Below are 25,016 nucleotides of genomic sequence, written 5' to 3'. Positions count from 1 at the left end.
CCATGGTTCTTTGTTGTTGTTTTTTCCCCCTAGTGGACCTTTGAGCATTTTGCTTTATTTTATATTTTTTATATATGTGTTATTTTCCGGACATGGATTGGAAACTCTTTGAAAGTAAGGACTAATGTCTTATTCATTGTATTTGCTGCCACACTTATAATTATCTGCTACTTCAGAGGTTCTCAGTTGGTGTGCTGAAAACCATCACAGGTGTCACACTAACTTTCCAACAATGTGTGAAATTTATTTTACTATGTAACTAAGCATGCACACTGTTACAACAATGTCTGCAAGTGCCACACAGGTTGAGTGGATGGTACCATACAGTACAGGGCAAAGTATAATTTTGCTGCAAATAAGAAGAGCCTTGACATTACCAAAATTGCATCAAAGAAGGATCATAAGCATAGCTGAAAGAAGAAATGATCATTTAAGACAAAAATTCACTGCAACTGTTTTTACCATGCAGAGCAGTGGCAAAATTCGTATCTGGGATGGATGGATATTTTATTTTAAAAGATACCTTAATGGGTAAAAGTGAGAGCACAGAGAAAGCTAGATTGCTCTATCAATAAGGACTGATTTACAATCTTCCAGAAGGCAGAGTAAGTGAATTGTGGGGCCAGGGTGGGCAGTATGAGATGTAACTTGGAGAAGAGGAGATATGGGGCTGCAGGAGCCTGGGGGAGGTGGCTGGACCTTGAACAAAGGAAGCAGGAAAAGCTAGAATCTAGAACGTGACCAGGAGAGAACCCCTATGAAAATGTTTGTTTATTTTTTCCCTTGGTTTGTGAGAACAATCATCATTAGTACCTAATTTTGAGATTTTTTTCCCCTACATTGTTGTATCTTCAATTGTATAAAACCTTCAAAATGTTTGCTACATACAACAGTTTTCATATAGTATGGCTTGAAGAATTAAAAAACAGAACCGATCCACCATGTGGGACAAATTATATGAAGACAGGATAGTAATCGTAGGAGCTGTTCTGGTTATGTGCCTGTTGGCTCTCTGTCCCATTCCTATCTCCTCTAAATCACAGGAGATTGAAAGGCTGCAAACAATATTTCCCAGATTCTCTTGCCTAGGAGCTTGCATTTAAGTCCTGCCTGTGGCCGATGGGAGGCATTGGGTGGGAGATTAGAGGAAGAATGAAAGGGGGAAGAAGCAATTTTTTGCTGCTCATGGCAGCACTTCTGGACAGAAGCAGCAACAAGCAGACAAATTAGGCTCCTGCGTTCCTGCCCAGGCAGTGGGTTCAGCAACAGAGTTAGCAGCATAGTGCTTGTGGGCTCTGGCTTCAGCAGCGGTGGCAGCAGTGATGGGCATCTTCTGGCCTCTGCACTCTTGTGGTGGCACTGGGAATGCAGGAGCGTGGCTTCATGCAAGGAGGGAGCCAGTGCAGTTGCAACAGTAGCAATGGCCATGGCAGCCTCAGCACCATAGGGGTGTGGCGTCTATGTAATGCTATGTCCCCTTTTGTTCTTCCATCCCTGGGTAAACACATTTTTCTGTTTCTTTTCCTTTAGCTCTGCTGACATTTTTGTGACCAATTTCTTGTATTAGGTTTCCTCTATTTGAGAAACTGTAATAGTTAATTTTATGTGTCAGCTTGATGGGTCCCAGGGTGCCTATATTTGGTCAAACTTTATTCTGGATGTTTCTGTGAGGGTGTTTTTAGAAGAGATTAACATTTGAATCAGTAGACTGACTAAAGGAGACTGCTCTCCCTTGTAGATAGGCTTTCGGTCCCATCCAATCAGTCAAAGGCTTGAATAGAATAAAAGGCTAGCCTTCCTATGAGGAGGAGGGAACTCTTTCTGCCTGACTGCCTGAAGCTGGGACATTGGTCTTTTCCTCTCTTGGACTGCAACTGAAATGTCTACTATTCTTGGGTTTTGCTGGCTTTCAGATTGGGACTTACACCATCAGGTCTCCTGGGTCTCCAGCTTGCTGACTACAGATTTTGGGACTTCTCGGCTTCCATAATCATGTGTGCCAATTCCTCATAAGAAATTATATATATATACATGACACTATATATATGTATATATATATATACTCTTGTTGGTTCTGTTTCTCTGAAGAACCCTGACTAATACACATTTTGACACTGAGAAGTGTGGTGCTGGTATAACATCTGTAAAAGTGTGGAAGCAGCTTTGGAACTGGGTATTGAGCAGAGGCTGGAAGAGTTTTGAGGTGCCTGCTAGAAAAAGCCTAGATTGCCATGAACAGAATGTTGGTAGAAATATGGACATTAAAAGTCATTCTGAACACCGTCACGACTATATACTTCTTTCTAGTCTTATTGACATATAATTGACATATAAGATTGTGTTAGTTTTAGGTGTACAACATAATGATTTGATATATATGTATATTGTGAACAAGAAGCTTATAACCTTTTAGTCACCTTCACCCATTTTTTCTACCCTGCATGCAACCACCAATCTGTTCTCTGTATTTTTTTTGTGAATTTGAGTTTTTAAATTTCACATATAAGTGAGATCATATAGAATTTGTCTTTCTCTGACTTATTTCACTTAGCATAATGCCCTCAATGTCTATCTATGTTGTCACAAATGATAGGATTTCCTTCTTTTTTATGGCTAAATAATGTTCCATAATATACCTATACCACATCTTCTTTATCCATTTATCCATTGATGGACATTTTGTTTCCTTCAGATACATACCCAGAAGTAGAAATGCTGGGTTATATGGTAATTCTATTTTTAATTTTTTGAGAAACCTTCATACTGTTTTCCACAGCACTAATTTATATTCCCACTAAGAGTACACAAGGGTTCCCTTTTCTCCACCTCCTCACCCCCACTTGTTATCTTGTCTTTTTGTTGACTGCCATTCTAACAAGTATGAGGTGATAAGGACCATATACTTTTTTTTTTTTTTTTTAAAGATTTTATTTTTTTTTTCCTTTTCCTCCCCAAAGCCCCCTGGTACATAGTTGTATATTCTTCGTTGTGGGTCCTTCTAGTTGTGGCATGTGGGACGCTGCCTCAGCGTGGTTTGATGAGCAGTGCCATGTCCGCGCCCAGGATTCGAACCAATGAAACACTGGGCCGCCTGCAGCGGAGCGCGCGAACTTAACCACTCAGCCACGGGGCCAGCCCCAAGGACCATATACTTTTGTAGACACTATGAGACATTATATTCTGGGGTTGCAGTATCATCGTTGCTAATTTGCTTGGAACATTTGATCTCTTCAAACATGCTGCTCAATATAGCTGGTTTTCAAAGTACCCTCTCAAACACAAAAAGTTGAGAGTGGATATTCCATAGACATCTATTCAGTGACCTCTCAACTTGGCATTATCTAAGAAGTTTTGAGAAAGAGATTACAAACAAATCATCAGTATATCTTTTCTGTTATCTAAAGAATGTTTCAATTTATGCCTCAGTACAACTGACATTTATAGTGAACAATAAGAAGTTATGTCACTATGAAAAATAAAAAGAAATATAAAATGTTATTAACTGCAGCATCAGAGTGAATAGTTAAAAATGTCCATCTTAAAAGTGGAACTAATAGTCAAAAGGAACATTTAAATTTAACTTAAAATAGGTTTTTAATTTTTATTGAATGAGGTAAATTGAGCATTATAAATTAATAGAAATTATTTAAAGAAAATTGGAGTTTCAAACAAATAAAAATGCAAACTAACTGACAATTGTAGTTTTTTGAGTCTATGAATGAGTGATTACAATACAGCAGAAGACTTCTGGGAAACTAGAGGAAAAGAAATGTAAAGATGCCTTATATAAGCTATTAAAATGCCTGGCTACATAATACATATTTAGAAAATGTGATTTTATTTCTTCTCTAATAGCAATGATAAATAACTCATGGTGTTTCTTCTATTGGTAATATTTTTTCAGTACATCACTTTTTTCTTATGTATTTTTATTGCAATATAATGCACATACCATAAAATTGACCCATCTAAAATATACAATTCAGTAGCTTTTGGTATATTCACAAGGTTGTACACCTGTCACCACTATCTAATTCCAGAACATTCTTATCAGCCCAAAAGAAACCCGTACTCATTAGAAGTCACTCCCCATTCCTCTAGTCTCCAGCAACCACTAATCTATTTTCCTTCTCTGTGGATTTGCCTACTCTGGACATTTCATAGAAATAGAGTTACGTAATATATGGGTTTTTGTATCTGGCTTCTTTCACTTAACATGTTTTAGCATGTATCAGGATTTTATTCCTTGATATGATCATACTGCTTTTTTTATTGCTGATATTACTGAAGTGCCTCGGGAACTAAATTATCAAAAGTTTCTTGATGCTTTCCCGGTAGAATCCCTTCATACGGTAGCACTCAGCATTACTTACTTATGGAGGCTGGACACCCACTTAATGTTATCTGAGGAGTGCTAAGAAATTTCCCTGTAAAATTTATCTCCCCTACCTTATCATACTACACCCTCTCCTCCTGCTCTACTTCTTTAAATCCCATTACTAAAAATTCATTCCATTATCTTAACAAGTGCTTTGTTTGAAAATACAAATATCCTTTAGAAGGATGTTAAACTGTAATTAATTATCAGTTGATTAGCTCAGTTACGTCACTGAAGTAAAGCTAATAGTACTCCTTAAAAAGTGGGATTTGTGTGTTTGTGTTGTGTGTGTGAGGAAGATTTGCCCTGAGCTAACATCCATTGCCAATCTTCCTCTTTTTTTTGCTTGAGGAAGATTAGCCCTGAGCTAGGATTTGGTCTTCCTCTATTTTGTAGGTGGGATGCCTCCATGTTATAGCCAATGAGCGGCATAGGTCCACGCCCTGGATCCAGACCTGCAAACTGTGCTGCCCCAGCAGGACACGTGGAACTTTAACCCCTCAGCCTGGGGGCCAGCAGAAACCAGGGCTTTTAATAGAGGAAGAAATGAGAGAAGAATAATTTTGGAGTAAGGTGATTTTCTGAAGCAAAAATTGCCTGGTGTCTCTGAAGACCTGATGAAAAGAAGTGATTAGTTTTTTTTAATTCACTGAACCCCTACTTCAACAGTGTCAAGCCTTGTTCTTGGAACTGAGGGCACAAAGTTGTATCCTGTCTTTAAGGAACCCACAGTCTTGCATAGGAGAGAGACATATAATCAAGTCTAATGCAGGGTATTCAGTGCTGGGATAAATGTATCTATAAAGAGCTATGGAAGCACAGGGGAAGCTAAATCAGATTCAGTTGGAAAGGTCAAGGAAGGCTTACCGGAAGAAGTGACATGAGAAGAATTTTTAAAACTAAGTTAGATGTTAGCTAGATAAAGAATGGGAGCAATATGGTAGGAAAGCCCAAAAGAATGAAACCACAGGCGTTTTTCAGAAATGATAAGTAGACTAGTATGGCCAAAAGGAAGGGAAGAGAAGGATTACAAGGAGACTAATAATGATAGCTACTATCAAAAATGAGTTGCTTACTATGTGCTAGGCATTGCCGTAAGTACTTTCCATGCCTCCTCTCATTCCATCATCACAACAATCTATCATATAAGTGCTATTCATATTTCTGTTTTCAGGTGGAGAAAACCAAGGCAAAGACAGTAAGTAACTTGTCTACATTCCCACCACTAGTAAGTAGAGTATGAAACCATAATATTAGCTTCTCTGCCATCGGATCATGATGAGCCTTGTGTGCTAGGCTGAGGAATTTGACCTTTGTTCTGAAAGTGATGGGAGCCTGAAGGGTTTTAAGCAGGAAAGTGACCTGACATGGGCATATTTACAGTTTTTAAAAATCACTCTAAAGATTGGGTAGGAGAAAGGGTTTGTGCAGTCTAGAGTCCAAGACAGCAATAATCCTGGCAAAAAGCAATGAGGGCTTCAGATCATGGCAGTGGAAGAGAAGAAAGGCCCTCTACCATATATTTTGGAAATAAAATCAAAGTCTTAGGAGATGGGGATAGAAGGAGCAGAGTCCAGAATGACAGGAATACTGGTTATTGGGTAAATGATTATGCCTTCAACTAGGGGACTACAGAGGGAATAAGAGGTTTTAATTCATGTTGAGTAGGAAGTGATTAGGCAACTCTCAGGTAGAAATGTCAAATAAAGCAGACGCTGTGGGTCCAGAGCCGAGAAGTGATGTCTGAGCTGGATGTAAGGAGTTGGAGGCACTGGGTCATTAGTGGTCATTGAAGGAAAGCAGAGACTTAAACATGGTCATCAATGAGAACATATGTGGACAGAGGAACACAAGACAAAGAAAGAGGCCCCGAGCAGTGGTGACACATCATTGAGGGGTCATTGGAAAGGTCCGCGTGCAAGAGACTGAAAGATGATCAGAGAGGGAGGTGGAGGGCTAGGCAAGAGTAGTGTCACTAATGGTAAGGGGAGTTTTAAGGATGGAGTGGACAGCAGTGTCAAATGCCACAGTGAGGTCAGATCAGACCAAGACATAAACTGTCATTGAATTTGACAATCTGAAGATAAATGATGACTTTAAGAGAGGAGTTTCAGGGACTGGAGTCAGATTGCAGCAAAGAGTGAGTGTGAGGAGAGGAAGTAAAGAAAGTGAGCATAGAGCCACTCATTGTGAAGTGTGCCTGGGAAGGGAAGGAGATTCAGGGAGGGGGCAGGAAAAGGAGAAAAAGAGGGCATGTGAGTGTGCAGATTTACTCTGACTACCTGTCTACACATGGGAACCGTATTGTAAACCATCACGTTTAGTTTTGCAGTTATAGGCAAATAAGTCAGAAGCTGATACACCATTTGTGGAGTTTGCTGAGCAACAGAATCTGAGGAGCCCTCTGTTGCCTTTGGAACATGGTGGGCCCTGATGAGATGGCAATGTGCGTGGAGAAGGCAAAGATCTCCTCTAGCTGCCTCTGGGGCCAACCTCAGCTTGGGGGAATTCGTAGGTTTCCTCTAGGCTTGGAGTCAACTAGGGAATGTAGCTGAGGTCTTGGCTGGCTTGTTGGCCACACTGCAACTAGAGGCTTCCCAGAGGGGAGAAGGCCTCATGTACTTAGTCTGTGGGGTTAAGTACCACTTGCTAAGGGTTCATCTATAGGACTGCCCAACCAGGAAGCTGCCTCAAGGGCTTTCTAGGCTGCTGCAGACCATCTAAAGGACCACTCCAAAGAATCAGCAGTGAAAAAACACTAGTGTGAGTGACCAGACTAAGGACTCTAACAGCTAGATCTAGCTGAAGAAACCTCCCCACACACCCAGCATGCAGCCAGTCATGTAACTGAAATCTCCATTCTCCCCCTGCTGCTGCTGCAGGGTGTCTTAATAGCCTCTCGTTTATCCTGTTGTGAGAGAGGGATTCCTGCTTTAGAGTTATAGGGATGGCCAAACACAGGACACCCAACACTGGACAGATGAGATGACAGCAGCTTATTAGTTACATATACTCACAGCCCAGGGGAGGGGGACGCAGTGCACCATGGAAGGCCACATGGGGCTGTACTTGGGAACAGACTAAACAACCAGGGGTGGTGAGAGGCAGCCCTTTTGGTACCAAGAGAGTGAGGTGACTTCTGGTTCCTGTGGGAGGATGTGATTGAATGTGAGAGGCTTGTTTGAATAATTCTGTGTGTGAGCAGAAAACGGAAATCCACTGCTCAGGGATAAGCAGCAACCCTGCCTGGTCCCCTTGATGAGGAGGGTTGTTTGACTATACGTGGAGCAGAGTAGGGAGGAGAATTTGGAATTAGGCCTTTTGAGGCCCTCTCAATTTCACCAGGTGTCAATGCAGCACGTAATATTGGGTCTTAATTTTAGATCTTTCCTCACACTGGTGACGGGCCAGAGCCTTCTCAGAGGCTTCCTAAGAGTTAGATAGATAGAGGGTGTCTTGGTCTGTTCAGTCTGCTATAACAAAATACCACATACTGGGTGGCTTATAAACAACAGGGATTTATTTTTCACAGTTCTGGAGGCTGAGAGTCCAACATCAGGGTGACAGTGGACTTAGTGTCTGGTGAGAACCTGCTGCCTGGTTCATGGGTGACCATCTTCTCACTGTGTCCTCACATGGTGGAAGTGGGGAGGGAGCTCTCTGGGGTCTCTTTTATAAGGTGGCTAATTCCATTCCAGGGTTCTGCCCTCATGACCTAAAAACCTTCCAAAGGCCCTACCTTCTAATACCATCACGTTGGGGGTTAGGACTTCAACATATGGATTGTGGATGAGATAAACAGTCCCTTGCAGAGGGGGAGGATTGTAGGCAGAGAGAGAGCACTGAACTGGACAGTGACAGTTAATAATAATACCTGCATTTGATTAAACATTTATCTGAGAGATGCTCAATTTTAAGTCAGAAGCAAATGGAGAATTTGCTGGTCTAGACTAAGTTTTCTAATTGGACCAAATTTAGTTTTTCTGCTACTGAGCAGTATGGGGCTTGTCAAAGAAAAGTATGTGTAGCCATAAAAATAATAATAATGGGTTTTATGTTTCCACAGAGCTGATTGGTGACATCCAATTCATACTCACCATGCCCATTGTTTAAAGTTGCAAAGTGGCTGTAGAAAAGGTCAGGGTGCTTCCAGGAGAATGCTAAAAGGCTGTCTGTCAAGCAGCCTCATAGGTGACATTACCTTTGGTGAATTTAGCAAGGCCCTCAGTCTGGCCCTCAGCCCTGTCAATTTCTCAGAGCTGAAAAGCCTCAGGCAAGATGATTCACGGCAATCTTCTCACAAGACAGCTAAGTAATTACAGGGTGAGATATTCAATTCCAGTTGCTGTAATGCTTATATTCTCCATCCAGGCATTCTTTGCTAGAATTAGTGTACTCAGGGAGATAAACTAATAGTCAGAGCATTGATTAGTGAGCATAGAGAAAGATTTCATTAGTCTGTGGCAAGACCTGCTCAATCATCTCTACACCACTTATAGATATGCTTTTCCAGTGACTGGAAAGTTCATCTTGGCCACATTTGGTGTTTCTCTCTGGATCATGCTGAATAAACACTGTCCCTTTCTCCCTTAATCCTTCCCTTCTTTATGCTCCGCACTGACCCAGACTGGGATCCGTATACCTCTTATAAGCTACCTTAGTGTGGTCTAATCATGAACACATCAGAGTGTATTTTAATTACCTGTTTCCTGATATGTCTGCCTCTCATAATTGTTACACCTTCAGGGCAGGAGAGTAATGCTGTATTCCATTGCTGATTCCAGACTATTCTATTCTCATGCAAAAGCCCTTCTTCCATTTCCAACATCAACCTTCCAGTTACTCTCCTACATTCATGAGAATATTCTAGCCTCTGGCTCTAGATCTTCCTCTCTACTTCTAATTCTCTAGCCTGGGCAACTTCCATTGCTCTGTGGCTAATCAGTAGAAAATCTTCACCTCCCTTCTCACTCCCACATCGCTTCAACCCACCTCCTTCACTATGCCATGGACTTCCCCATCATCTGGAATTGTTCTTCCCACTAGAAGGCAGGACTGAACCAGGTGAGAGGCCCTCCTGGTAGCAGGGCTTAGGCTGAAGGGGCCAAATGTTAAGATGAATTTGAAGACAGGTTTACCAAAGGAAGCATTAGGCATGGCAGCCTGGGGCATTGGCCTACTCACCTTGTTAACACTGATTTTACATTGGAGAAACTCTTTGAGTACTTGGGACATGGGCTTTGACTGGCTCTTTGCTGGGGTGGTGGATGCTGGAGAGGCGAATTTGTTCTTGGATGGCCTTTAAAAGGGCTCTTCAAAAGTGAGACACATTCTGGAGACTTTGGTCTGATATATGAATGTGTTGGTTTGCTAGGGCTGCCATAACAAAATACCACAAACAGGATGGCATAAACAATGGAAATTTATTTCTTACAGTTTTGGAGGCTGGAGGTCCAAGATCAAGGTGCCATCAGGGTTGGTTTCTTCTGAGGGCCATAAGTAAATGATACGTTCTAGGCCTCTCTCCTTGGCGTGCAGGTGGCCACTGTCTTTCTGCCACTTCAAATGGTCATCCCTCTGTGCATGGGTACCCTGGAGTTCTCCTTCTTCTTATGACACTAGTCATATGTATTAGTGCCCCACCCTAATGGCCTCATTTAACTGAATCCCTGTTTAAAGACCTTAACTCAAGATACAGACACATTCTGAGGTACTGGAGATTGGGACTTCAACAGATGAATTGGGGAGATGGGCACAATTCAGCCTATAACAATGAACAAGACTAGAACAGAGCAAGTGCTCAATAATTATTTGTTGAATGATTTTTTTCACAAATTATTTCTACTGTTTATTATTTTTTCTAAACCATGAAGTGAAATAGGATTTTAAGTATAAAACAGAATAGGAATCTGCTCAGTTGTGAAATATACTCTTTGGAAACAAACTTTGATAGGATAAAATAAACTCCCCTCAAAATATTAACCAGGGTTGAATGTTTAACATTTTTTTGGTAAATGTGGGTAAATATTGGTATTACTTATCAAGAATTGCATTTACATTGATCTAAGAGGTAAGTACAATTAAAAGATAATTTTCAAAAAGAAGGAAAATCATGACTTTCATACAGACATTAAAAAAGTCATATGTTAAAGATCTTGCTTAATTCAATGATCAACGAGAAAACCAGGCAGATGTTATAAGCAATTCAAAGAAGAATCCAAAAGAACAGATACATTTCTAGATCAGGACTATTGAAAGGAAGGTACAAATGGAGACAAAACTGTTTTTTCCATAGGTGGGACGGTTGGTTCTTCAGTCAGACAGAGTTCACTTGCATGTCTATAGACAAGGATTATTTTGCAGTGCTGTCAACTACCTACAACTTACAGAATTGGAAAAAAATTCCCCATGGAGTCAGAATCCAAAAAGTGGAAGAGCATGCTATAGACAATGCATAGTTTTCTATCGAAGCACAAATTTTCTTTACAGTCTCAAAGACACTGAAATTTTGATACTCCAAATTAAATGATATTGTAATAATGAATTGTTAAAATATATTCAGAAAGAATCGAATGATGAATTTTAGGCATAACATCATGTTGGTAGGAAAGAGATTTTGGAGTTGTGGGAAGACGCTTTCTCATATCAAACCCCATCATATAGGGTATAAAATCACACACAGGCCATATACCACCTACTCTACTCAAGGAGTTTATTTTAGTACTGAGTTAGCAATTATTGGAAACTGGGCATTTGTGGATCTTCCCTTATTTTGAATAGAGTTTGGGGAAAGGATTTATTAGGTAGAAAACAGAATTAGCAAATAACATATCTGATAGGTTTTCTACTGTTTTCTGTGAAGAAATTTCTCCTGGAGTTCAACATAAATGGACTTACATTAAAAATATACATTTCTAAATTCTCAAATGCCCTTACCTATAAGGTATCCTTGTGGAGGATGACATTTTTCAATTACTTTCTTGGTTTCGGTCTCCCAATCAAGAATTAAAACACTAAAAATAATTGTCTTTTAGGTTGCTTTCCAGTGCTGGTTTTTATTGTTTCTCTTCAAAATAAAATATCTGGACTTTGTATGAAAGAACATTCTAACTCTAAAGTGCAAGTCATTTTGGTAAATTAAAGTCAGCTAGAATATCAACACAGATTAAAATACTTAATGATCTGACACCTGATTGGACTACATTAGTGAAATTTGCTCTGATATTTTTACATCACAAGGACTCTAAGTAAATTATATCCTAGGTGTCTGACTGATGGGTCAAATTGATTACCCTCCTCCTTTGGTGCCGAATATGTCAGCTTGGTTTGTGCATCGTAAGTTATAAGCAAGCCACCTGATTATTGGCAGGGTCCCCCGGTTCATTGAAAGTCAGCACTGCCTTTTCCCAGGCTCTGGGGAACTTGAGAGAAATACACCTAAATTGACGAGTTAAGGAAGTAGTGGCAGCTGAAAACATTTATTCTACCACCATCAACACTAACCATCATGGGGCTAGTCTGGCTGAGGAATGGCAAATACATATATTTTGTACCGTTGTTCAACACTGATAACTCAACACAGCACTTTTTCTGCTGACCCAGAAACAGCCTGAGAATCCTAAACACAATGCTCAGGGCAGCCACTACTAATAAATCAGAGCCGGCATGCAATTTAGAAATTATTTACCATCCTTGCTCCATCACTTATTTTTGAATTTCAGTCTTCCACGAATACCGTGAAATAGCAATGACTGACGGGATCAAAGACTGTTCTTCGAGAAATCACAAAATGGGAGCCCTCAGCGAGAACCCAGGCTGCAGACAGAGGATTTTGTGCTTAATTCAACAGTGATTTTGTTTGTTTTTTTGAATTACTAGTTGTCAATACTGAAACATCAGGAAACTTCATACGAAGACATGGATTTCTGTCTTTTCTTTAAAAATCAGATTTGGCAACACTGGACTTTTACTGCCATGTTGCAACAGCTGGCTGGATCTGGGAATTGGCCATCCTGTAAAGATATGCAAGCTCACAAGTCCACTGTGGGTCCCACTCACCCAACTTGGCTCATTTACAGATGGACTTTGAATGTACATCTCCTCCCATTCCACTGTCACTCTAATCCCCCTGGGCCATTCGTCTGTTTGATCTCAAAGAATTTTCAGGCTCAGAAGTACACAGGGCAGGATCTGTAGGCCCCCTTTGTGGTGCTCAGGCAGCTTCAGAGGTGAGGAATGAGAGTAGAACTCCTGTAAGTTATCTCCTTTCCCTGTGGTTCAGGCTGTCAAAGTAGGGCAGGGATTTCTCAGCCAGAACTCAAGAGTCCAGAAGGCCAAGATCCCCTCGGGTGCCGAATGATTTCATTTTAGTGAGATTGGCACGGGGTCTGCAGCCTTGCAGCTGTCAATGAGATGTCACCTCTAAGCAATTAGGGACACAGCAGGGGGCGCGTGGGTAAGAAAAACCAAAATAGACACAAAAAAAGTGTTTTATTGTAGTCTACATATTTAGAAAAAACAGATATGAAATGGCTGCTCTTAGAATAAGCTGGCCTAAACTGCAGGAAAATTGGAGGAAGCTTTTAAAACCGTCTGTGTGCTAAGCAGTTCTTAAGACAGCTCAGCGATCTCAGATGCAATAAGGGTCAAGAAAGCGAGAAATCTTATACTTTAATCTTATATAGTATTGTTCTTGATTTGAGGAAATATTAGTCATGGGAGAACTAAGTGTCTAGTTTTCGGGTTCTTATCTTTGGCCACCTGGCCGTTTGTCTCACACTCCAGGTGTGCTCAGCCTCGAGGCCTTTGCTTGTAACTCTTCTTCATCTTGAGGGCTTTGCATGTTGCCTCAGAGCTCAAACCACCCCGACCTCCCCATCGCTTTCCTCCTTAATTGTACTTTCTGGTACTCATTTTGTTTGGGGTGGGTGTTCCTTCCACTGGCTGGATGGATGAGGGGTGTTTTTGTCTTCGTTGTTCTCTGATGTATCCCAGACACAGGCAGGTACATAGTAAGCACTCAACAAATATTTGTTGAATGGGGTGAAAACTACTCAGGTGCATTAATGCACAGCACCAGGTCTCACACACTCCGAGGAGAAGTTGTATCAGGTTTCTCAGAATCCATAAGTTTTGAAAAAACCTGGAGCAGGGATGACAGAGTGTAATCTCCCAATCTCTCAAATTTCATTATTTGAAAACTGCAAGAAGCTTTATTAGGTGAGAGATAGAAACTCCAATATAGCCTCCAGGCAAACTGTTTCTTTATTATGGAGATAGACACCTATAAATTATGCAAATATAAAGAAAAGACCTCTTGAAATAGAGATGTGGGTCAAAGGAGATTAAATTGCTTTGGGGAGGAGAATGTGAAAGGCACAAAGGTCCAAGGGGTAGTTGCCCCTTTCTTTGCTTAAGGGAGAAAGAGGCAGGAGATCCTTTTGTGAAAGACAAAACAAACGTTATAAAACAAATCAAAACATGGGAGTGGCCCATTTTAACCTCAGGAATGGAACGGGGGTCTGTATTTTATAGTCACTCCAACTGTCCTCTATAGTTTTAATGGAGAGGGAAAGCCAGTCGGTGACATTTTAACCTGCCTGCTTACGTGCCCAGTAGCTGGGAGTTGAAGCTGTGCAGTCGGTGAGGATAACGGCTGAAGTCTAACTTGTTCAGGAACATATTTAACTTCGGTAACTGCATCTCCCAGCATCAAGGCAAGGGCGGCAGCTGTACTGCACTCTAGCTAAGAAAAGTTGCTAGGTTGAAAATGATTGCCTTTAATTTATTTGGAGATCATACTTGGAGAGACCTACGAACATAAATTATTTTATATTACAGGTCATTATCATTTAGTGTTCAAACCTTAAGCACCAGGCAAAGCCTGTTGGAGGACTGAGAAATACTTTTAAAATGACGTATCCATCTATTTTAATACACTGTGCAGTGATCATCCTAAGAGGTTAACAAGAAAAAAATCAAGCATGACTATAAAAAGAAATTACTATATTTGATGGTACAAGTCTATGACATTCTGGAAAGATAGTACAGTGGAGGAAATAACATCATAGCCTTAGGTCATCCCTGATTTCCATATATAATTTAAACAATGTTTCAGCTAAAAAGGGAAAATAAGAGAATCCAATAATTTAAGTTCCAAAAACAATGAGGCATGTTCAGAACTCTATGCCCAGTGAGCAAGTATCACCAAAGGGGAACAGGGGTTCAACAGTCTGGACCTGAGATAATTACTGAAGACTATCCTGTGTGTGTAAATGAGCTGATACTCACTATTCTTGAGAAGTAATAAAAGAGAAAACAAGAATTGCAGAAAACTAATGTTGATGAAAATAATCCATAACCAATCTATAAATGAAAATTTGGGTGAGTTTATTCTGAGCTTAAATCTGAGGATTATAACCCGGGGCCTTTCTTCCGAAAGGAAGAAAGGGCACCAAAGAAGTGGGGTGCACAGAGTGGTTATATACCCCCAGCGAGGATGTTTCACATAGGATTGAAATGTCCCTTTTACAATAGTCGCGAGACTGCTCTGTCGGCACAGCGATTGATGGAAACAGCGGGTAGGTCTTCTGTCTCAGTGAACACAGCAGGGTGGCAGTCTGTTGTCTCCAGCTTAGTCATCACAGGTGAGCTGGGTGGTCAAAGATGAGTGCAGCAATCAGTTCCTAGCCTAAGGAAAGATGCTTATCCCTAAGGAAATGCCAGTGTGGGGGGAAGTTGCACCTTTATCTCAAGGGCCTTTGTTCTGGCCATAGGAAGTGTCTAAGCAGATACACAATGCGTGCTCAACAGCCACAGTCAGGCCCTTTTGGAAAAAACAAAGTCAGGCCGATTTAGGTTTATACCAAATGGCTTCCTCGTATACTCCAATATATCCTATTGCTTGCCATTTTTATTTGTCACTAATTAGCTAGGACGATGAAAGACAAGTTCTAAACCAGTTAATACTAGAGATGAACTAAACATATTTCTGGAGGTTGTGAGGAGCAGTTATAAAGCCGCTAAGAAAAGCTAACCAGAACATGATCCATCATGGTTAAAACATATAAACGAATTACAACACAAGAGAAAATGATGGGCCTAGAAAATAAGGAAATTTAGTTTACAAATGTTATAGGTAGCCAAGGAAATTCACAATTTCAAGGATGTAGAAAGTCTCATTTAAGGAATAACTGGACTTTTTTTCTTGAACTGGAAACTTGAGCCCATCAACAGAGTATCTGGACCTCTTGAAAATATCATCAGAGACCATAAAAATGTGTTTGGCCATATTTACTGAAATATAATAAAGTAATATTAAATGAAGACTAAAAGAAACTTAAAATGTGGTTCATATAACTGATAAAAGCTTATTACTTAAAAAATATCTTTCCTCCAATTTTATATGTTAAGTTATGAATACTCAGAGTCCATGTGAGAAATTGCCAAGAGGGGAAAGAAATTTTAGAATCTTAATTTCACAAAAAGTAATGGCATGCTCCCTTTTTGTGTGTGGGAAGACACAGAAACCCAAAATGGGAGGAGAAGGAAAGGTTAGCAGAGAAGATTTTTCAAAATATTCATGAAGCATCCTTTCCTGCAGTTTCAAAATCATTGTGAGAGAAAATTTTGAAGAAAATGGGCTGTGCTTGTGAATAGTGTGCAGCCAGAAGAAAAAAAAACACAGGAAGAATATCTAGTTTTGACACAAGAGAAAACAAGCAATAAATGATCATTAAAACTAGACACTTTGCCAACTATTAATATGCAAATCAAGAGTTTTAAGATATAGTTAAATTGGCAGAACAAATCAAATAAATTTCATCATTTTAAAAGCATATGTGTGTGTAGATTAATGATAATCAGAAGATAGAAAAACATGAAAATGTAATTTAATTACGTACAGGTTTGTAATTCATACATGTATATATATATTCGTATGTGTATATATGTATATATAGAGAGAGAGTTTCTGATTAGAAAAATAAGTAAACAACAACCCTTTAACAACATTTTTAGTTCTACTCTAGTAATATTTATTTTTCCTTGGTGCTTTTCTATTCCTTTCTTTATGTATCAGGTATAATCCTGAAAGTGATACTACAGAAAAAGAGGACACAGAATAGGGATGAAAATATCACAGAGCATGAAAATAACACTGGGGACTGTTTGGGCTGTGGCCACGCTGGCTGGACTTCAGAATAGGTTTCCCTGAGGCAAATTCTAAAATGCTCCAGGAAGAACTCTCGAGATGGTTTAAAATCATACCCTTGAAATTCACCCTAATGATGAATTTGATCTTTTCTAAGAGAACATGCTTGTGAAGGGATTTTATAGGTGGTAGCAGATGTTAAAACTTTTTAGTGATAAAGCACTAATCCAAATTTTAGCTTTTGGTGAATTCTTAAATGGTGGCAAATTTGGATAGAGGAGAATTGAAAAACAAAATGGAATCTAATAGGTTCATTTACTATACTGAATCTCGTAGAAAGAACCTAATAAATGGAAGAGAGAAGAGCCATTTGGAAGAATTCCTACTCACTGCTCTGACTGTATCTACTGAAAGCTTCCAGATTTGAGTTCATCTAAGACTTTATGAATTTAATCCTTGCAAAAGGTCTCCCATAATTTTAGAGTTTGTTAAGACAATTAGCTACTTGTTTTGATTAACTCTTCATTGCAAAAAATGTTTCTCATCCTTTGTGTATTTATTTCTGTGTCAGTTACACAGGATACAGCAAAAGTACTATTTTTTAGAAATAAGAAGAAATAATAGGTCATATTACAATAGGAAAAATAGAAAATGTGTTCTTAAGGTGATGATAGATATGGTGTTATTAAAAAAATAAAATGAATAAAATTTCTAAACAAAACAAAGATTAACAATGATCCTAAAAATGCATCTCCTACACTTTTATACACCTTTGATTCTGTTCTATATCTTTCTTTGAACTTGGACTGAGGATGCTTCATAGGTAGAAGAGATAATTTTGGAATGAAAATAAGGCCAGTTAAGACTTTCTGCAAATATCCTGGAATAGAAGAAGCTGAAGGGGAAAAGTAAGTTGCCCAAGAACTACAAAGTATGCTTATCTCGCTGAGGAAAAGATTTATAGTTGCAGACTACATTTTTGAATTTAAAAGAGCTAACCAAACCTTAGTGAAAATATAGAAATATTGGTCCAAAGAGATTTAGAAGGAAATCTTGAGTTACAAAAAACACAGAGAAGATTCATAAAGAAAGACATGTAGTAATAAGTCATAGGATGAAATGTGCCTCTCCTGTTAACCCATGCGCTTAATCAAGTCGCTTGGGAATTTCACGAAATATGCAAATTATACTGGAATTTGAAAACTAGAAAAGTTAAAGTAGAAATAATTTATATGAAAGAAAGCAATTGTGAACTGTGGTATGATTTGAGGAATGGTAGAGCTGTGAGTCTGTTTTTGTGCCAGAAATAGCTTCAAATCCAGTTTTATAGTTTTCATTGGTGGTGTTTTGGGCAGAGTAACCAGTGCTCTTCTCACAGAGCAGGGAGCTTGTGCTGAAATCTGGAGTCCTCAGCTCTTTGTCATTAGCTGAGCCATATGAGTCTGGCCTTTGTGAATTTTAATTTTAAACCTATAAATGAAGCAGTAGGGCTAGACAATATCTAAGATTCTTCTTGGGTGTGATTCTATGTTTCCTGCTTTAGTTTGTTTGACCAAACTTAAATAAACACGTCTATTTCGAAGTTTAGTTTAAGGAGAACTGACATAGACCTGCTGGGCTTTGTTCATGAAACCGATAAAAAGACCCTCAAAAAGAAGGCTTGTTGTATTGTCTTCCAGAGTCAATAAAGGTTCAAGTGTTTTCTTCTTTTAAATCAAGGCCAGGGTTGATATTATAATCACAGAGATAAATTATGGGTACTCTGCATGGCACAGTACTTAACATAACCATTTAGATTGTTCAGTTACAAACTTATTCACCCCCAGCTGGTCAAACCTCTCTCTAAGTCCTTAAGCACATTTAGTCTTTTCTGGTGGGGCTCCAAGGTTCACTCTCCTGGTATTTAAAAATCAAAACTGTACACTTTGCAGCCACCTGGTCATAATTGAATTCTTTTGTAGATCCTAAAACCAAAGTACATACTTTTTTTTTTTATCACTTAGATCTTTTAAGCTGGGTCAAGTTTCATAAGAAGCTCCTTTCAGTTAGTCTTGACTCTTGAAGTTCCATCAAACTGCTCTATTCTGGTTGGCTTACTGTAGTTCCTAAATTTGTGTTGGTTTATTTTTGCTTGTCTTAAAACTACTCCCACTGATTTTTTCTCCCCCACACACACACACACACAAAGGAAGTCTGTTAACTTCCTTGTCTTCTCCCAACAACTTCAAAATCTTTCTGTTCTGGTCATCTCCTCCTCTACCCCCAATGGCCAGATTTGGTCATCATGAAAGGATGAAGAAGGCAATTGAAATACAAATAGAACATAGAGTTTAGATCATGACAAAAGTTAAACTAGAAATTCGACTCTGATCTTAATGGTAGAAAAAATTATATGCTTATCAGTGTACAGAAGGAAGAAACATATTAGATCTTTAGGGAAACAAACTTTTCTGGCATTAAGTTCTGAGTGAAATTTTTTGAGAGTGACATCACACTGAAAAATTGCCTCCAAGGACAAAACATTTTTAGGCCTGTTATTCCCTCAATATAAGTTAAGGACATAGAGCTCAACTGGAAATCAGTGAAAGAATTTCTGGGAAGCAAGACAAATACAAGCATATGAAGTTTTCTGTGATCTGATCTGGCCTAATCTCCAGAGAAGTAGAAAGGCTATTCTTCAGGCAGACTTCTGTAATCATTTCTCCTTCTGGATCATTTCTCAGAGTTTTGATACAAATTGAGCAGCAAACTGTTTGAGGTTATTCAGATCTATACTTGCGATTCCCAAATATTATGAAGAGGACACAACGCTTCTTAAAACTCCCCCCTTTACCTCTGTGGGGGGCTGGCATTGGCCACCCCAAGATTTGTCTCTTTGGCATGAGGATTATTTGGGGCTGGTTACTTTTAATAAACTGGGACAGGCAAGGAGGCTCTGAGGAGTGGAACTTGCTTGCCCTTTGTTAGGAGACATTTACATTGTAAAGGAAATCTCCATCTGTAAAGGTGTCTTCCTCTCTGTACTGGAAGAAGGGGGGATGACTTTATCTCTAGAAACTCTTAATCAATGGGGAAGGCAAGGACTTAAATCTGCATTTGTTTATTGTACTTGTCTGGTAACCTCCTGTAACTGACTCCCCCCACCCCCAACATCCTCCTTTGTCTTTAGCTGAATATGATATTTAAGGTGGGGGCTTCAGCCGTTTTGGCAAGTTGCTCAGCTTGCCTGAGCCTCTCCCATGTATACATGTTATAAAACTTTGTTTAATTTTCTCCTGCTATTCTGTCTCATGTGAATTTAATTCTTTCTCCGGCCAGACAAACCCAGAGACGGTAGAGGAAATGACTTCCTCCCCTACAGCTCCCATCTACTTTCTGCCCTACCACAGATGCTGCCCAACTTATCTGTCCTAAGTCTTCCTGAAAAACTTGTTCTCCAGCCTTAGTCTATGTACCTCTTCTCTGTCTGTCCTTTCTTCTTTTCTCATTCCACACCATCAAATTCCAAATAATGAACCTGGCAAAGGCAGAATTCTCCTTGGAAGGCAAGGAAGCACAAGAGGATGAGATAGAAAAACAAGATCCTGTTTAGCAAGGAGATTAGTGGCTAAGAGCCATCCTCTGTTATTAATTTTCACTCAGTCATACGTACATTATCTTTGTTAAACTTCATGATAATTCTGTGCAATAGTAATGTTTTCCTGTTTATAAGCAAGAAACTAAGCTTCAGAGAGTTTATGGAATTTACTCAGGGTCTCATAGCTAGCAAATGGTTCAGCTGGAATTGTGAACCTTGGTCTTGTGAGAGCCTGGAGGGCAAGTTTTCTGTGTGTCTGGTTAAGAACAGATCCACGCTCTGTCAAGATTGGATGAGCCAACAGTAATGTTGATATCCTTTTACTAAAATGGGGGCACCTAACTCAGACTCTCACCAATTTCAATGGCTCACCCTCTTACACATGAGTTTGGGTAAGTTTTACGTACATATTACACCTAAATGAATGTAAAGACAGCAGAGCAGGGTACAATGATTACACATATACTTGATGGAGAAGATATTAATCACAATCTTAATTTCCCACTCAGGTATATTTACACAAATAGTTATGTTTTCGGTGGTATCCAAGACCACCCTCAGGTTCAGTGATTTGCTAGAAGGGCTCATGAAACTCATAGCTATGGTTTATTACAGGCCAGGGATACAGATTAATATCAGCAAAGACAAAAGGTTCATAGAGTAGAATCCAGGAGAGACTAGGAATAAACTTCCAGTTGTCCTTTCTCAGTGGAGTCATATGAACAGTGCTTAATTCTCCCAGCAATGATGTGTGATAACATACACAGAGTATTGCCAACCAGGGAAGCTCATTCAAGCCTTGGTGTCCAGGGTTTTGATTTGGGCTTGGTCGCATAGGCACGGAGCACTCACGAGATTGACCTTAGTTATTCAGTCTCCAGCCTCTCCAGAGGTCATTCTGGTTCAGGATGGCCCAAGGCCCCCACCATAAATCACATTGTTAGCATCAACTATCTGGCAAGTCCTAAGGCCACAGGTACAAAGACACTCTTATCATGCAGGATATTTCAAGGGTTTAGGGATTATCTCCCAGGACTTAGTCAAGGGCCAGTCATTTCTTTGGAAGGTGCAGGGTTTGAACATCCCAAGCCTGCTAAGTTAACTCTTCACTGCTCAGTTAAAATAAACCTAACAGGTATATGTAGAAACTAGATGAAATAAAATTAGCAACTTAAGATAATGTAGTTTCTTAGAGAAATTTAATCACTTAACATATACCTATTTTAAGGGGCATAAAATTTGATTTTCCAACAGGAAAGTTTCACTCAACACAATAATTGAGAGAAATATAATCTTTCAGAATATTTTATGTTTCAAAGAAAAATCATTCAAAGGCAGAGTACATAGACCAATGGTTTTGAAGATTATGATTCAAGGTTTCTGAGGCCCCACTGGAGATGTGAGTTTGGAAAGGGGAATTGGTGGGCGATTGGGCGGGTCTCTGGACTGCCTACTAGTCCTTCAAACAGAGCAGCTCTGTTTTAAACTATTTTCCTGATTTACGCTGCTGGGTAAAATCTCATCTAAAGAAAAGGTTACTTGGGTTTAAGAAAGCAAAACAAAACGGAAAGCCAATTGTTACGGGTTTCATTGCGCCTCTCCAAAACATCATATGGAAGTCCAAATGCCCAGTACCCCAGAATGTGAGCTTACTTTGAAATAGTGTGGTTGCAGCTGTAATTAAAGTCAAGATGAGGTCATACTGCAGTGGGCACTATGTCGGGGGCCCTTAATCCAATATGACTGGTGTCCTTATAAAAAGAGGGGAGAGACACACAGGGAGAAGACAGCCCTGCGAAGACCAGCAGAGATTGAATCAGCTGCAAACCAAGGAACGCCAGCCAGCACCAGAAGCTAGAAGAGGCAATGAGGGATCTCCTCAGAAGTTTCTGAGGGAGCATGGCCCCGCTGACACCTTGATTTTGGACTTCTAACCTTCTGTACTATGAGACAATAAATTTTTGTTGTTTTAAGCCACTCAATTTGTGGTACTATGATGTGGCAGCCCTAGAAAACTAATACACTGATTAGTGTAATATCATCAACCAATCAAAAACTGAGACCAAAAGCTTAGACGACTTTCTCAAGACTGAGAGTACCGAAGATGTTAAGAATCTACTATTTAGCTGTTCAAAAAGCATTTTATAATTCCATGTTTTCAATGGATTGCAGTGGTTAGTTAACAACAACAAAATTTCTCTCTATAAATACATCTCTCAAAAAATAGACTTTATCGAATCATCATGTTGTACATCTTAAATACATGCAATTCTTATTTATCAGTTATACATCAATAAAGCTTAGAAAAAAAAGAATAGTTTGGCTGATTAAGTTAGGCTGCTGAAAGCAGTGCAAATTTTTGCAACTGCAAGTAAGGAGTGGGTTACATAGCAATTTTGCAGGACTGAGTTAAAAGAAAACAGGTGAGCAGATTCTCAACTCATTGAAGTGCTCATTCATTGCTATTTTCCCTTGGGGAACAAAGGAACAGGTGTGGGGGTGGAGGTGGTAAACAATGTTTTTAGTAGTTGATTTAAATTTTCAGTAGAATACACAAAGCACATGCAGGAAAAAAAGGTCATAGCCCCGTATTGGATGTTAAAAGCCCTATTTTAGGAATTTATCTAACGTTAAATTTAACCGTTGAATCAATTAGCTATTAGCTATTGCTATATAACTATCTGTCCCAAACTCAGTGGCTTACTAGAATAACTTATTGTTGCTTATTTCTGCAGGTCAGCTGCAGGGTGGGCTTGGCTAGAGGAGCTCTGCCTCAAGTGTCTTTCACGCTCCTGAGACCAGCAGGACCAGCTTTAGGGCACATTCTTCTTGTGTCAATGAGAGAGGTATAAGAGGGCGAGTAGAAGTGTGAAGTTTCTTAAGGCCTGAGCTAGGGACTAGCACACAGCTGCTGCCAGCCATGCATCACTGATTGGGCAAAGCAAGTTGGATGTGCATTTGTTTGCTAGGGCTGCTTAACAAAGTACCACAGTTCTGGAGTCTAGAAGTCCAAAATCAACATAAAGGTGTTGGCAGGGTTGATTCCTTCTGAAGGCTGTGAAGGAAGGGTCTGTTCTAGGCCTCTCTTCTTGGCTTGTGGACCGCCATCTCTTTTTTTTTTTTTGAGGAAGATTAGCCCTGAGCTAACTGCTGCCAATCCTCCTCTTTTTGCTGAGGAAGACTGGCTCTGAGCTAACATCCATGCCCATCTTCCTCTACTTTATATGTGGGGTGCCTACCACAGCATGGCGTCCCAAGTAGTGCCATATCCGCACGTGGGATCCAAACTGGGGAACTCCTGGCCGCAGAAGTGGAAGGTGCGAACTTAACCGCTGAGCCACTGGGCTGGCCCGTGGACTGCTATCTTGATACTCACATGGTGTTCTGCGTATATGCAAGTCTGTCTGCACATCTCCCTTTATTATGAAGATACCAACCATATTGGATTAGGGCCTACCCTAATGACCTCATTTTAACTCCATTACTTCTGTAAAGACACTATTTCCAAATAAAGTCACATTCTGAGGTACTTGGGTTAGAACTTCAACACACGATTTTTTTGTAGGGGGGACGGGACACAATTCAACCCATAATCCATGTTCATGCTCAAAGTAAAAGTTTTGCAAGTTGTACCCAAAATGAAGACATGGCAAGGGTATAGGTACAGGAATGGGTGAAGAATGGGTGTCTTAATAGTTTAAACTTTAAATAAGCACAAGGGTTGGCAAACTATGGCCTATGGGCCAAACCTGACCTACTCTCTGTTTCTATAAATAAAGTTTTATTGGAATGCAGGCATGTTCTTCTTCTTCTTGTTTTTTTTTTTTTTTGATGAGGAAGATTGGCCCTGAGCTAACATCTGTACCAATCTTCCCACATTTTGTATGTGGAATGCCACCTCAGATGGCTTGATGAGTGGTGTTGTAGGTCTGCACCTGAGATCTGAACCTGCAGACCTGGAGCCACCAGAGCTGAGTGTGTAGACTCAACCACTACTCCACCAGGCTGGCTCTGGGCACGTTCATCTTTTAATATGTTGTCTCTTTCTGCCTCAGTACTACAACAGCAGAGCTGGGTAGTTGTGACAACAGGCTGTATGGCCTGAAAAGTCTAAAATAATTATTATCTTGTCCTTTACAGAAAAAGTTTGCTGATCCCTGATCTTGCCAGAGCAGCAGGGCCTATAGATAAAGACTCATATATTTTCCTGAATCTAAGTAAGTGTCCTAATGGAACAATGGAAAAACACTGTGTTGACCGTGGGACGTTTTGTCTTAGGGCATCAGTTCAGCCATTAGTTAGTTCTATGACCTTGAGCAAGACCCTTAGATTCCCTGTCTGTTTCTCATCTCACAAATCAGGGAATTGGTCATGTTGCTTGCCTTGCTTTGATTCTCCTTCATGATTGCCAGATAGTAAACCTCCAGTGACTAAAAAGTACTGCATCGCAATATTCAAAAAAGAAGTAGCATAGTGCTTGCTTCGGCAGCACATATACTAAAATTGGAACGATACAGAGAAGATTAGCATGGCCCCTGCGCAAGGATGACACTCAAATTCGTGAAGCGTTCCATATTTTTTGTACCTCAACATAATAAAGGCCATATATGACAAACCCACAGCCAACATCATACTCAATGGACAAAAACTGAAAGCCATCCCTCTGAGGACAGGAACAAGACAAGGGTGCCCACTTTCACCACTCCTATTCAACATAGTACTGGATGTTGGCCAGAGCAATTCGGCAGGAAAAAGAAATAAAAGGAATCCAAATAGGTAATGAAGAAGTAAAACTCTCGCTGTTTGCAGATGACATGATCTTATATATAGAAAACCCCAAAGAATCCATAGAAAAACTATTAGAAATAATCAACAACTACAGCAAAGTATCAGGGTATAAAATCAACATA

The 25,016-nt window shown here is 39.8% G+C and overlaps 1 protein-coding gene and 1 non-coding gene across 2 annotated transcripts in view; both read left to right on the top strand.

The window, feature by feature from the left end:
- Positions 1–25,016, top strand: part of LOC139076425 (uncharacterized) — a 536,857-nt gene that overhangs the window by 28,075 nt on the left and 483,766 nt on the right. The window lies entirely within an intron of this gene.
- Positions 24,580–24,686, top strand: LOC139076578 (U6 spliceosomal RNA). The gene has a single exon (XR_011528314.1). It is a non-coding gene; the product is annotated as a U6 spliceosomal RNA (small nuclear RNA).

Source organism: Equus przewalskii, chromosome 16, assembly GCF_037783145.1.
Source record: "Equus przewalskii isolate Varuska chromosome 16, EquPr2, whole genome shotgun sequence".
In the NCBI taxonomy this organism is placed as follows: Eukaryota; Metazoa; Chordata; class Mammalia; order Perissodactyla; family Equidae; genus Equus; species Equus przewalskii.
This window is presented reverse-complemented; position numbering and strand designations above follow the sequence as displayed.